Source organism: Nilaparvata lugens, chromosome 10, assembly GCF_014356525.2.
Source record: "Nilaparvata lugens isolate BPH chromosome 10, ASM1435652v1, whole genome shotgun sequence".
Lineage (NCBI taxonomy): Eukaryota > Metazoa > Arthropoda > Insecta > Hemiptera > Delphacidae > Nilaparvata > Nilaparvata lugens.
Genome location: NC_052513.1, coordinates 45,912,422 through 45,924,433, shown reverse-complemented (window position 1 = coordinate 45,924,433; position 12,012 = coordinate 45,912,422).

The window sequence follows — 12,012 nt, the reverse complement described above, 5'->3', positions numbered from 1 at the left end:
TTGGGTACCTTAATTTTCTTCGGAAAGCAATACTTTCCTTACCGATGGTAATAGGGCAAGTAAAGTAAAAACGCAGTAAACTCTATTGATGCGTGTCATCGTCTCCGAAAAAGAGAGAATCAACCAACTGCAGGAATTGCGGTCCGTTTTGTGCGCAGGAGCGATGTTGAAACCCTTCTTCAGAGAAGAAAAATGAAAGGTGATCTGAACACTCAACATATGGGCTTCATCGGTGACGCTAAGCCGGTGTATATTAACAGGTCCTTGACAGCCAAAAGGAGGTTACTGTTTGCTAGGGCGAAAAAGGTACAGCGAGCAAAAGGGTTTAAATTCGTCTGGATCGATATGACAGGTAATGTGAAGATGAAGTTTAGTGAGGGTGATAAGGTGATTAGGATTTACTCTGAGAAAGACTTACAGGACATTATGGATGAATAATAGGTAATAGATGGAATACTGATGAATTAGTTTATGAATTATGAACTCACTTCAATATGAACTTCTTTTTTATCATATTTTAATTTTAACTTACCATTATCTATATCTGATCATACCATTATTTATACTTATTTTCTCTATATAGGCTACCCCAAATTACATTTCTTTCAAGTAGGCTTTTTAATTGAAGTCATGTTTGTCTTTGCTGATTTGAATTGCAGGTTTTCTTTATTTATACTTCTTGTTTCAAATTCAGAATTGATTATCATATTTTTGATGATTATAGATATATGTGTAATGAGTGGTCGGTGCGCATTCTTGGATTGATTCTTCTCCAAGAATTGATAGGATATTTACATTGTTTTTAACCGATTGGTATTAGTTGATTGGGTTTTTGAATGATTATTGCTATGATTTGCACTCATAATTATTACTGACACTAGTAAGTTAGTTGTGGAAATGATCTATTCTACTATGACTAACATCTTGTAGTCGAAACTATCTGGCAAGTTGATCTCTCTTATCAATGAAGGCAGTACAGTATTGAAATTATCTTGTTAATGTATATCTGTACAGTTCCACGGTACAACGCATTCTACTGAAATGACTATATACACTGTTATTCTGTTTTAAAAGCAGTTTTATCTTTTCAACTGATAGTCCTATAGCTTTCTGAATTCCGCAACCGATCCATTTGTTTATTATGCTTTCTTCTTTCATTTCTGCCAAGCCCAATCAAGTAAGTGAAATCTCTCACTAAAATAATATCTCACTAAATAAATGATAATTTAAAGAAGTCTACATTGCTTTATGTGGAATCATATAATTGGTTGTTATCACCCAATTACCATGCATGCTGATATGATGGTTGGCTGGTAATGTATAAATTAAATACTGTTACGATTATTTTTCAAGCTTATCATATCTAAGATTAGAGAAAACTGATATTATGTACTTATATTCCTGACTGTAACTGAATTATTCTATTTGATGAGCGGCTGGTAAGATGATCTTACGATTCCCAATTTCTCAATGAACTATTGCATTAATTCCTTGAAAGTTTATTATCAAAATGTAAGGGGTCTCAGAACGAAGACTCATGGTTTCCTTCAATCGGTGCTTGCCTGTGATTATGATATGATTTTGATAACGGAAACTTGGCTTAATTCTAGTTTTGTTGATTCTGAACTTTTTGATGAGAGATACACTGTTTATCGTAGAGACAGACCTGGTAGCGACTCTTGTCGTGGTGGAGGTGTGCTGATTGCCGTTCGTAGGGACATACCCTCGGAGGAATGTTTTGATATTAATTCGTCTCATAATCTCAGAAATTCAGAGAATCTGATGATTCGTATTCTATTACCCACTTGTCCTATATATATTAACATTGTCTACTTTTGTAATAATGCTCTCATAGGTGACTTTGAATCATGTTTTGATCTCACCATCCCAAAAAACGTGTCAATGCAATTAACTCGAAGTATCCTCCTTGGTTTAATCGGAATATCATACAGATGATTAAGAGGAAAAACAAACTCGCACGGAAGAAAAATTTTTCGGCCTATCATAGAAATCGGTTCAACGATATTAGAAGAGAGCTGAAAAATCTTATATCCCGTTCTCATGATGAGTATATGATTAGGGTACAGAGGAATATCAAGGGTGAGTCGAAGGAGTTCTGGAAGTTTGTGAATAGTAAGCGTGAGGCTAAGGGGATCTGTCAGAGAATGGAGCTCGGTGATAGGGCCTTTGTGGGATCTGAATTGCCCGATGGTTTTGCTGAGTACTTCAAGTCGGTTTATACCCCAATTACTTGCACCTTTAGTGATAACGTGAATCAGATTAGTGAGGAAAATGGAATTAGAAGGGATTTGGCTTCCAGTTCATTAGCTGTTTCATCAGTTTCTGTTGAGAGCATAAGGAGGGCAATTAACAGAATGAAGCCACTCACTACTCCTGGTGAGGATGAGGTTCCTGCATTCATAGTGAAAGGTTGCAGAGATGTGTTGGTTGACCCATTGAAATATATATTCGATTTATCTTTGGCGAAAGGTTTATTTCCTACAAGGTGGAAGATTTCCAAGGTAATACCCATTTTCAAGTCTGGCAGAAAGGATCTAATTGATAACTATCGTCCGATCTCCCTGCTTTCAGTCTTCGCAAAGGTTCTTGAGCGTGTTTTGTATGGTGAGATTTTGTGTTACTCCCGTCCTCTGATATCGGACTGTCAACATGGGTTTCTTCCTGGAAGGTCTGTGGTCACCAATTTGATGGAGTTCACTATGGATGTTTCGAGGGTAATGGATTCTGGAGGTGAGGTTGATGACATTTACACAGACTATGCAAAAGCATTTGATCGTGTTGATCAGGGAGCACTGTTGAAGAGACTTGATGATTTGGGTTTTTGTGTGCAACTTGTGAATCTTTTCAGAAGTTACTTATTCCATCGTACCAATTATGTTATGGTCAGGTGTTCTAGATCAACTCCCTTTTTCAGCACTTCAGGAGTTCCACAGGGGAGTGTACTCGGTCCTCTTTTATTCCTTCTATTGATCAATGAACTGCCTCTCCAGTTGAAGAAAGCAAAATGTTTGATCTTTGCTGATGATGTAAAGCTCTACATGGAGATTACTAACTCCAATGACTGTAATTTGTTGCAGCAAGATCTTGACAGATTGGCTAGATGGTCTTCTATCAATGGACTTGACTTGAATGTTAGGAAGTGTAAGTGTATCTCATTCTCTAGAAAAAAATTGAAGATGAACTTTTCTTATGAAGTACATGGTATGAATCTGGAAAGAGTCGATACATGTAAGGATTTGGGTGTAATCTTTGATAGCTGTCTCAGGTTCTCAGTGCACATAGACTATAGCATAGCTAGAGCCAATAAAATGCTAGGTTTTGTTATGAGGAATACAGCTAACTTCAATAACCTTGATGCAATATGTACTGTTTATGTGTCATTGGTCCGGAGTGTGTTGGAATATTGCTCTGTGATTTGGAACCCTTATACTGATTTGTGTACTCATGGTCTTGAGGTAGTTCAGAATAAGTTTTTGAGGTTTCTCTATTACAAGCGCTTCGGCCAATCCTGTCCTTTGGTTTTCCTACAGACCGTTTGAGAAGTACCTTTCACTTTGTATCATTGAGATTACGACGGGAGAGAGACTCATTGATTTTTGTGCATGGTCTGTTAAGGGGTCGATTTTCTTCTCCTTCGCTGCTCTCATTGATCAGGTTCCATGTTCCTGCGTTCAATTCCAGAGATCATCCCACCTTTGATATTATCAGATGTAGAACGGTCAGTGGTTACAATGCTCCCCTGTTTAGGTCTCTTTGATTATACAATAGGCTTAATAATGCATTAGATATTTTTGATTCAGACAGTGTGTTCAGGCGGGACTTGAATAAGATTTATGTTTGTTGAGTTTTGTCTTTTTTTTCTTTCCTATGTATTACATAATTTATTAGTGTTTTTATTTATAAGTTTCATATTTGCAAAGTTTCCATAATTCTCTTTTCTTCATTTCTTTTTTCTTTTCTTCTTGAATTTTTCAGTATTAGTTACATACTTAGTTCTTCTTCTTTTATCTGTTATACTATAAGTTTCATATTTGCAAGGTTTTCTATTATTTTTTTGTTGTATTTTGTTTTTTCTAAAACTCAATAGTATATTAGTTAAGTTATTCTATTTTCATTTTAATGTATTGTATTTTCAAATTGTATTATGCTCAATGTGTGTTATGAGGGCAATAATGGGATTCAGTTCCTGGTGCTCTCAAATATGTAAATTTTCAAATAAATAAATAAATAAATAAATCTAATTCTGAATGAGAATGCTTATTATTCTGTAAATTCACTTTCAAATTGTTGAAAATGTGATATTCAGTGCTGTGAGTTTATAAATAATTTGTGTTTTTTTTTTCAATCTATGACTTGATTTATTCAATTGTAATGGGTGATGATTAAAAATGTACGTTTTTCAAAAAATGTGATTTCATATTCAAATTTCGTTTATCACACACATATACGAGAATTTAGAATTAATGAGAAAGTGGCCTGGAATAAGGTTCATGATTTTCATTCTTCTGTATTTATTAGTGATGACGGTAGGCTTATTATCAATGCCGTGCTACCAATTTCTCCTAATTCGGTTGGATAGCATTTTTCACCTATTAACCTAATGAAAGTTATCGGCTCCAACGTAATAGATTCTTGATAAACTATGAATGGATCTATCGCCTATGAATGAGAAATCCAGTTTTCAGAGCAAATCAACTTATAATCTTCAGAAGAATTTTGGCAATATACTACACAAATACACAAAGAACAATATCTTACACGCTTAAGCATCTAAAATCATTATGAGCTAAATACTTATCCACTTATATAGTTGAAAAACAATGGCTATAGGCTTTTAGACACACAAATCAATTAATTATAGACAAAATAGAACACTATAAACTGTTCAAAACTCAATTTAAAACATTAATATTTCACTTAAACAGAAAAATATTCAGAGAGCATAAAATTAGAACACATGCAGCCAGCCATCATTTTTAGAGAAGAAGGAAGCCTCCTCGTCAGAACAAAAACCACATCTCAAAATCAGTGTCTACGTCATGGACACGTCACCAAAAAATGATAAATTACAAGTTTAGAATTCACATTTTATATTTGTTCTCAATAAAACTTTATTTTGAAACTATTATTTTAATTTTTTATATATCATCTCTATTTAAATAATCCATTTATCTGTTAATTCTGTCAACTCAGCCTCGGTGACACCATGGAACATGCAACACAATCATTTACGATAAATTCTCAGTCAAAAAGTTGTCCGTATATCGATTACTCTGATATTTACTATAAAGTTTTATAGATCTCGAATTGAAGATTCGATTCCAATCGAGAAAAAAAATATAATATTACAAATACCCCCCTCTTGACATAAAAAATTTTACTGTTTGAAAATTTAAAGAAAAATATTACATTGACCCAAATGGAAACTGTTGAATTGTAAATTCGAGAACAGTAACAATTTTTTCTATAAAAACATTACATGTCATCCTATAATATTGAAAATTATTGTACAAATTCATCAATAGCATTTGTTATATGTTTCCAAACAATATTTCAAAGTATAGAATATCAAAATTACTCTTGATTTAGCTTTATAATTTGAAGGAAAATATCTCAACAGAAAGTTTAATATACAAAGAATAGTTTTTTGAAATTGCACATAAATTTAATAGATAGAAAAATTCAATTTTTATTCATAAAAAAAAATTTAGTATGTTGAATAAAAAATTTATTATATATATTCTTTTAAATGAATTGATGAATTGTTACATTTAATTTTCACATAAAATTTCAATAAATCAAAAAATGTTCATTTCTTTCATCCTTGACGCGGTTGATTTTATCGATGCAAATTTTGGAAAACAGTCCGTTAAGGCACTCAGTATGATTTTCAGTTAAGTGTGACTCCAGTGTGATGACGTTAGTGTTGGGCTGATCCGAATACTCGTAGTGTTGGGCTGATCTGGATGCACGTAGTGTTGGGCTGATACTTGTAGTCGACTGATGCATATCAAACTCGATACAGGTGACATCTCAGTTAGCATTGCCTCATGCTTGTAGTAGACGGCTGCATACCAAACTCGATACAGAGTCACGTAAATTTTGTATCATATTTGTAATTATACAATGTACATTTCAGGCTTGAAATGACAATGTAATTTGTTTTTCAGAAAAGAGATAGACGCTGCATACAGGATTAATTTAGGTGAGGATTAATTTAGGTAAGGTTTGGTTTTTTGATATTTTCAGCTTTCAAGGTTTAGAGTTCTGCATACAGGAATAATTTAGGAGAGGATTTTTTTTTTTGAATCAATTCTTTCATGATACTGTGACTGTTATTCTGAATTCAAAGTTGCAAACGTGAACATGGATGGCAATTACCTCCAGGTAATGTGGTAGTGTTGAAGTTTGAGATACAAGGTCAGCAATAAGCGTTGGCGTTGTCATTGGCGTATGCTTTGGTGTCGGCATTGGCATAGGCATCAACATTGGCGCAGGCATTGGCATCGGCATAGGCATTGGCGTAGATATTGGCATTGGCATCAGCACAGGCATCGGCGTAGTTATTGGCGTAGATATTGGCGTTGACATTGACATCAGAGCAGATATTGGCGTTGTTATTGGTGTAGATATTAGTGTAGATATTGGCGTTGATATGGCGTTGACATTGACATCAGAGCAGATATTGGCGTAATTATTGGTGTAGATATTGACATCAGAGCAGATATTGGCGTTGACATTGGTGTAGGCATCAGCATAGATATTGGTGTAGATATTAGTGTAGATATTGGCGTAGTTATTGTGTAGATATTAGTGTAGATATTAGTGTAGATATTGGCGTTGACATTGACATCAGAGCAGATATTGGCGTAGTTATTGGTGTAGATATTGACATCAGAGCAGATATTGGCGTTGATATTGGCATAGGCATCAGTGTAGATATTGGCGTAGTTATTGGTGTAGATATTAGTGTAGATATTGGCGTTGACATTGGTGTAGGCATCAGCATAGATATTGGTGTAGACATCAGCATAGATATTGGTGTAGATATTCAATTGATGAGTCACACTAGTTCGAAAATCACCCATATGTTCTTAACACTCTTCATGGCATTCACTTGTTGCTGATTTCGAGATTCACGTGATAATTATTTCAATGTTTATGTCCATGCTATACCTGTTATCGTGAACGGGCTAGAGTCAAGAAAACTTCAATTAATCTTGCCATGCCTGATTTAATAGGTTTATACTATAGAAAAACACTATAATTTGAAATAATTGAAAAATACAAACAGCTTCAATAAACATTGGCAACTAAAATCGAACAACAGAAACAACAATTTCATGTTACTTTGTTGACATTCTTCATCTGATTCGGGGGCGCATTACTATCCCCGTTTAGATAGCAATACGTCACAAAACCAAACAATATCAGTCATCAAATAACAAATAATTAACTTCAACATAAAATTACTCAAGAAAGAAAAGCCCGTTGAACCCAAGTTTTGTCGATAGTAACCCATATAACCCATTTCATAATAATTTTGAATCCCCACTTTTGATTGACATTCTCGAATGAACCTTTGTTTCACTACACTGCACTTTCGTTGGTCTGTACGTTGCTTTATCGTCGGGGTTACAGTACCTTGTTTTTGGCGGTGAGCTTTTACCGGTTGAATTTGGCTTGACGGCGACGTCCTCTTACGTCCCTAGACCTGTCGTCTGAACGGTGTCTTGAAGCGGTGTTACATAAAGTTGCGGAACCAAAGGGGTGGTAGTACAAGAAGTTGGTTTGGGGACACACATGAACCGCTGTAAATAAATGTATTACAGCATTAATTTCTAACTCTTCCTACAATTCATCAAAAGCTTAAACAGGAGTTATCTATTGATTACAATTAATTAAATTCTCTCATTCTATTTGAATCCTCATTTTATATAGATTTTTATCTTTAAACTACTGATTCTTTTTATCAGAATTAATGGATCTTTCTTCACAAATAATTTAAATTGAAATGATGCTAACTTATATGATATTTTTCGTTTGGTTTGCAAAATCAAATATAATTTTTCATATAGTAGCTCGGCTAGTATTGTTGGAAACTTGTGCGCCAGCCAACATTTATTTTATTTATTATTTATGAACTATAGGACACAATCCAAGTGTAAATAACGGGCATTCGCCCAAAACTGCTCAGAACCTTAATTAAAAATGAACATTCCAGAGTTTATGATTTGATTTACCTACAAATACAAGTCCAAAAACTAGTATCAACTGAAATTATGAATTTATCACCTAATAAAACAAGACACTTTATAACACAATAAAAGAAAAAAATATTGAAAATTTCACTTTAAGGAAAGATAATGTTTGCCTTATAAGATTCATCTTGTGGATAGTTTTTACCTTTAATTAAATAAAATTAGTAGACACATAGAAAATAATTTAAATTGTATTAAAATTTGAACATTCATTAATATCAATTTCCTGGAGAAGAAAAACTTTCTTCTTCATCTATTAAGATTTCTATCATAAAAATTTACTAAATCATTCAAAAGCCTTAATGACATAAGAAAACAGAGTCTGAAAAATATAAATTAAAAATGTCATAAACTCAATATGAACATAATCTTAAAAGTTTCATTCCAATTTAAAGGCTATCTTCCTGACTTTCAGCAATACTCTACGATAATATATCTCCAGAAACAATAACTCAAATGTAACGTAACTGAAAACTTTCTATACTTCTGTAGAAAAAAATTTATAAGTATCTTCCATCACTAATAAAATCAAAAGGATTATTCTCAATCAATATTATTAACTTGAAAAATAACAGGCTTAATTAATTCAATACTCTTATGGAAGTTTCAATCAATTAAATTCCCTAAATTATATTTTAACCTTATTTTACGTACCTTAGCGGTTATTTGAAGAAACAATTATTCGTACATGATGAAGAAACACAATTAAACCTTTCAGGACATGGCACTACTAGTAAATTTAAACATTAATAAAAAATAAAACTAGCTCCTACATTTACTACTGAAATAAACTTATAAACCTGCCCAAAAAGGGGGAAACATAGTGACTACATCTTTACTCTCGTAGTGCTCCTAGCAAAGTGTCCTCCAGAACGTAATCTGGTCTCTCGACTGGGGAATCCCCACTACTGTATTTAGAAACAGGTCTCCTATTGGGCGAATGGAATCAATTTGACCAATCGTCGCGTGGCTTCTAGAGCCTTTGGACCAAATAGTAACTGCAAAATCGGTAGTTTGTTATAATTTCAATGCTTGCTGTTTTCCAACTTATCGCACTTTATGTCGCGACAAGAAGGCTAAGTTTTAGAGATAATTCCATAATCTACATTCCTCGACGACTCGGAGCCACAATTTTTAAATATCTATCATGGGAAACTCGAAGTCATGGCCGTTCATAATAGAGAGAGAAAATAATTTATTTTGCTAACTCACTTACAATAATGGCTCTAGTCTATTGCGTATTAAATTTACTATTATAACTTGGGAAAAGGCCTGAATTAAAGAGAGTGCCCGGCACAACATCAATAATATTTTGCTTCAAAGGCAATCAATATTCGTAAGTAATCATCATCTATGGCAATCAACATAAGTAATCAACACAAAAAATATTATCTCATTACTGCCTCTCTAAGTCATAACCTCTGTTATTCCTTCTTTAGGCAATAATGGGTTTCCATCTCAAAAAACAATCACATACCAGCAAAATTCTAATCAACAAACCCCACTAAAATTTCTACATACTACACTCCAGCATCCATTTCAAACGATAATCAATCATATCAAAATTTATAGAACAAACAGTTTTTAAAATTTAGAAAAAGACATCAATTACAAAAACTTTAGAAAAATTTTAACCTTTAACTCATTTCAATTAATAATATGACAAGACGTTTTTATTTAATGGAAACATTATCATTCAATTTAACTTTCATTAATACATCTCATATATATGGTGACACAATTCATTAATACTTTCAAATTTTGAAGTTTTATTATTATAACAAAAGAATTTATACATAAGATTAAATTTCAGCATGTTCTAAATTGAACCATTTATTTTTTAAATAATTTCAGAATTTGAAAACTGTATAATAAGTACAAACATTTCAAGATTACAATACAAAGACGATCAAGATGGATAATGGGTAAATAAGTTCCCTAAAAAATACAAACAAGAGAAAAAGAAAATTGGGTAAATAAGTTTCCTAAATAATATAAAGAAGAGAAAGATTAATTAGAGCCTATCCTACATGTCAGTACTGAACTTTCATAAGGAAGTATATTTAATAAAATATACTACTATGGAATTTTGTAGATTCCAAGTATGACTCTAATTTGTTATAATTGTGAGCTATCACTCCCACAAAAACAACTGGTGAAGGAAAAAAAATATGTTGACTATTGTGACTGGGTGGAGAGTTCCTAGATGTCTGTAAGGCAATGTGATAGCAGACTCTAGTATCGGACCACAAAAACAAAAGTATGCAAAAGGTTTTTTACAAACATTTGATGTTGCAGTCTTAAAGTTTTTATATCGCAAACAAGTAGGTCAGATAATCGAGTCCAGCCATATGTGGTTCACACCCACACCTCTAAAAGAATCACACCTACTTGTCTACCAAAAATCCAAAGTATTGGACAGCAAAAAAAATATAAATGCAAAATGGGTTAAAAGCCCAGAAGAAAACTATAATCTAATTACATATGGCTTATGGCACGATATGCAATGAAAGATGAGAACATGGGACATAATTTGCTCTAAAAAACCTAATTACCTAATATGATACCTAAAAAAAAATAGACATAATTAAAATATGTAATACATGATGAAAAAATATGAGCAAAATTTGAATTAAAATTGTTTTCCAAAATACCCTTAATTTTGATCCAGTTTGTGATTTCATTTCTCTCAAGATACTCGGTCAAGTTTACTAAGAAATGCATTGGATTCTTTTTGTCAATTTGCATTTGGAATTCAAACCTATCGAAATTACTATTGTTACCAGAATGATTACACATCGGTTTTGTTGACATGCTAATTTTATTTATGTTTTTCCTAACCTCAGTTATAGCAGCTGTATTTTCTTGACAATCTATTTTCAAAGAGGATAATACCTTGATTTCCTTGTCTATTTTTTCGTTTAATTCTACAACCTCTTTTTCAACATGCTTAATACTTTCATTATTTTCTACATTGATAGCATTTTGTGTCATATTTTGTTGCTCAACTATGATCTTATTTTTATTTACTCTTTCATTAACCTCATTGACCCGATCAGAAATTTGAATGATTTTGTTTTGCATCGATTTTTCTACATCTAACATTGATGTTTCAAGATCATTAGTTTTCTGCTGTAGATGACCTATTTCTTTGTGATTTTTACTTAATGTATCATTTATCTCTTTTATTTCCCGCATTGTACTAACCTGATCTAGTTTTATGCTAGCAAATTCTTGCTTCATATCATCAAACCTAGCATTTTGATCTTGTCTCAAATTATCAATCTTAGCATTTTGCTCATCAATCTTGGCATTTTGCTCATCAAACCTAGCATTTTGCTCATCAAACCTTTGTGTTAGGAATGCTATAAGATTTATATAATTTTTAGCTCCTACCATACTTGTTTCATTTGATATTTCTACTACTTTCTCATGAATTGTTACATTTGAAACGTTTTCACTTACAGCTACACTATCGTTTGAGTCATTGTTTAAGGTTAGGTCTAAATCTTGTGATTCTTCATCTAAGTTTTGAATGTTTTCACTGGATAAAACTTCATTTTTTTTATTGTTCTCCATCTTGCTACTGCGTAAAAAATATTTACTCATTAGAACCTGAACTTTCTCGAACCGATTTCCCACTCAGCAGCATCTCCCATTCATAATCATCAAGATATCTATCCTACCAATAATTTTTTATAACCAGGGATATATTTTGTAGTTTGAGTCC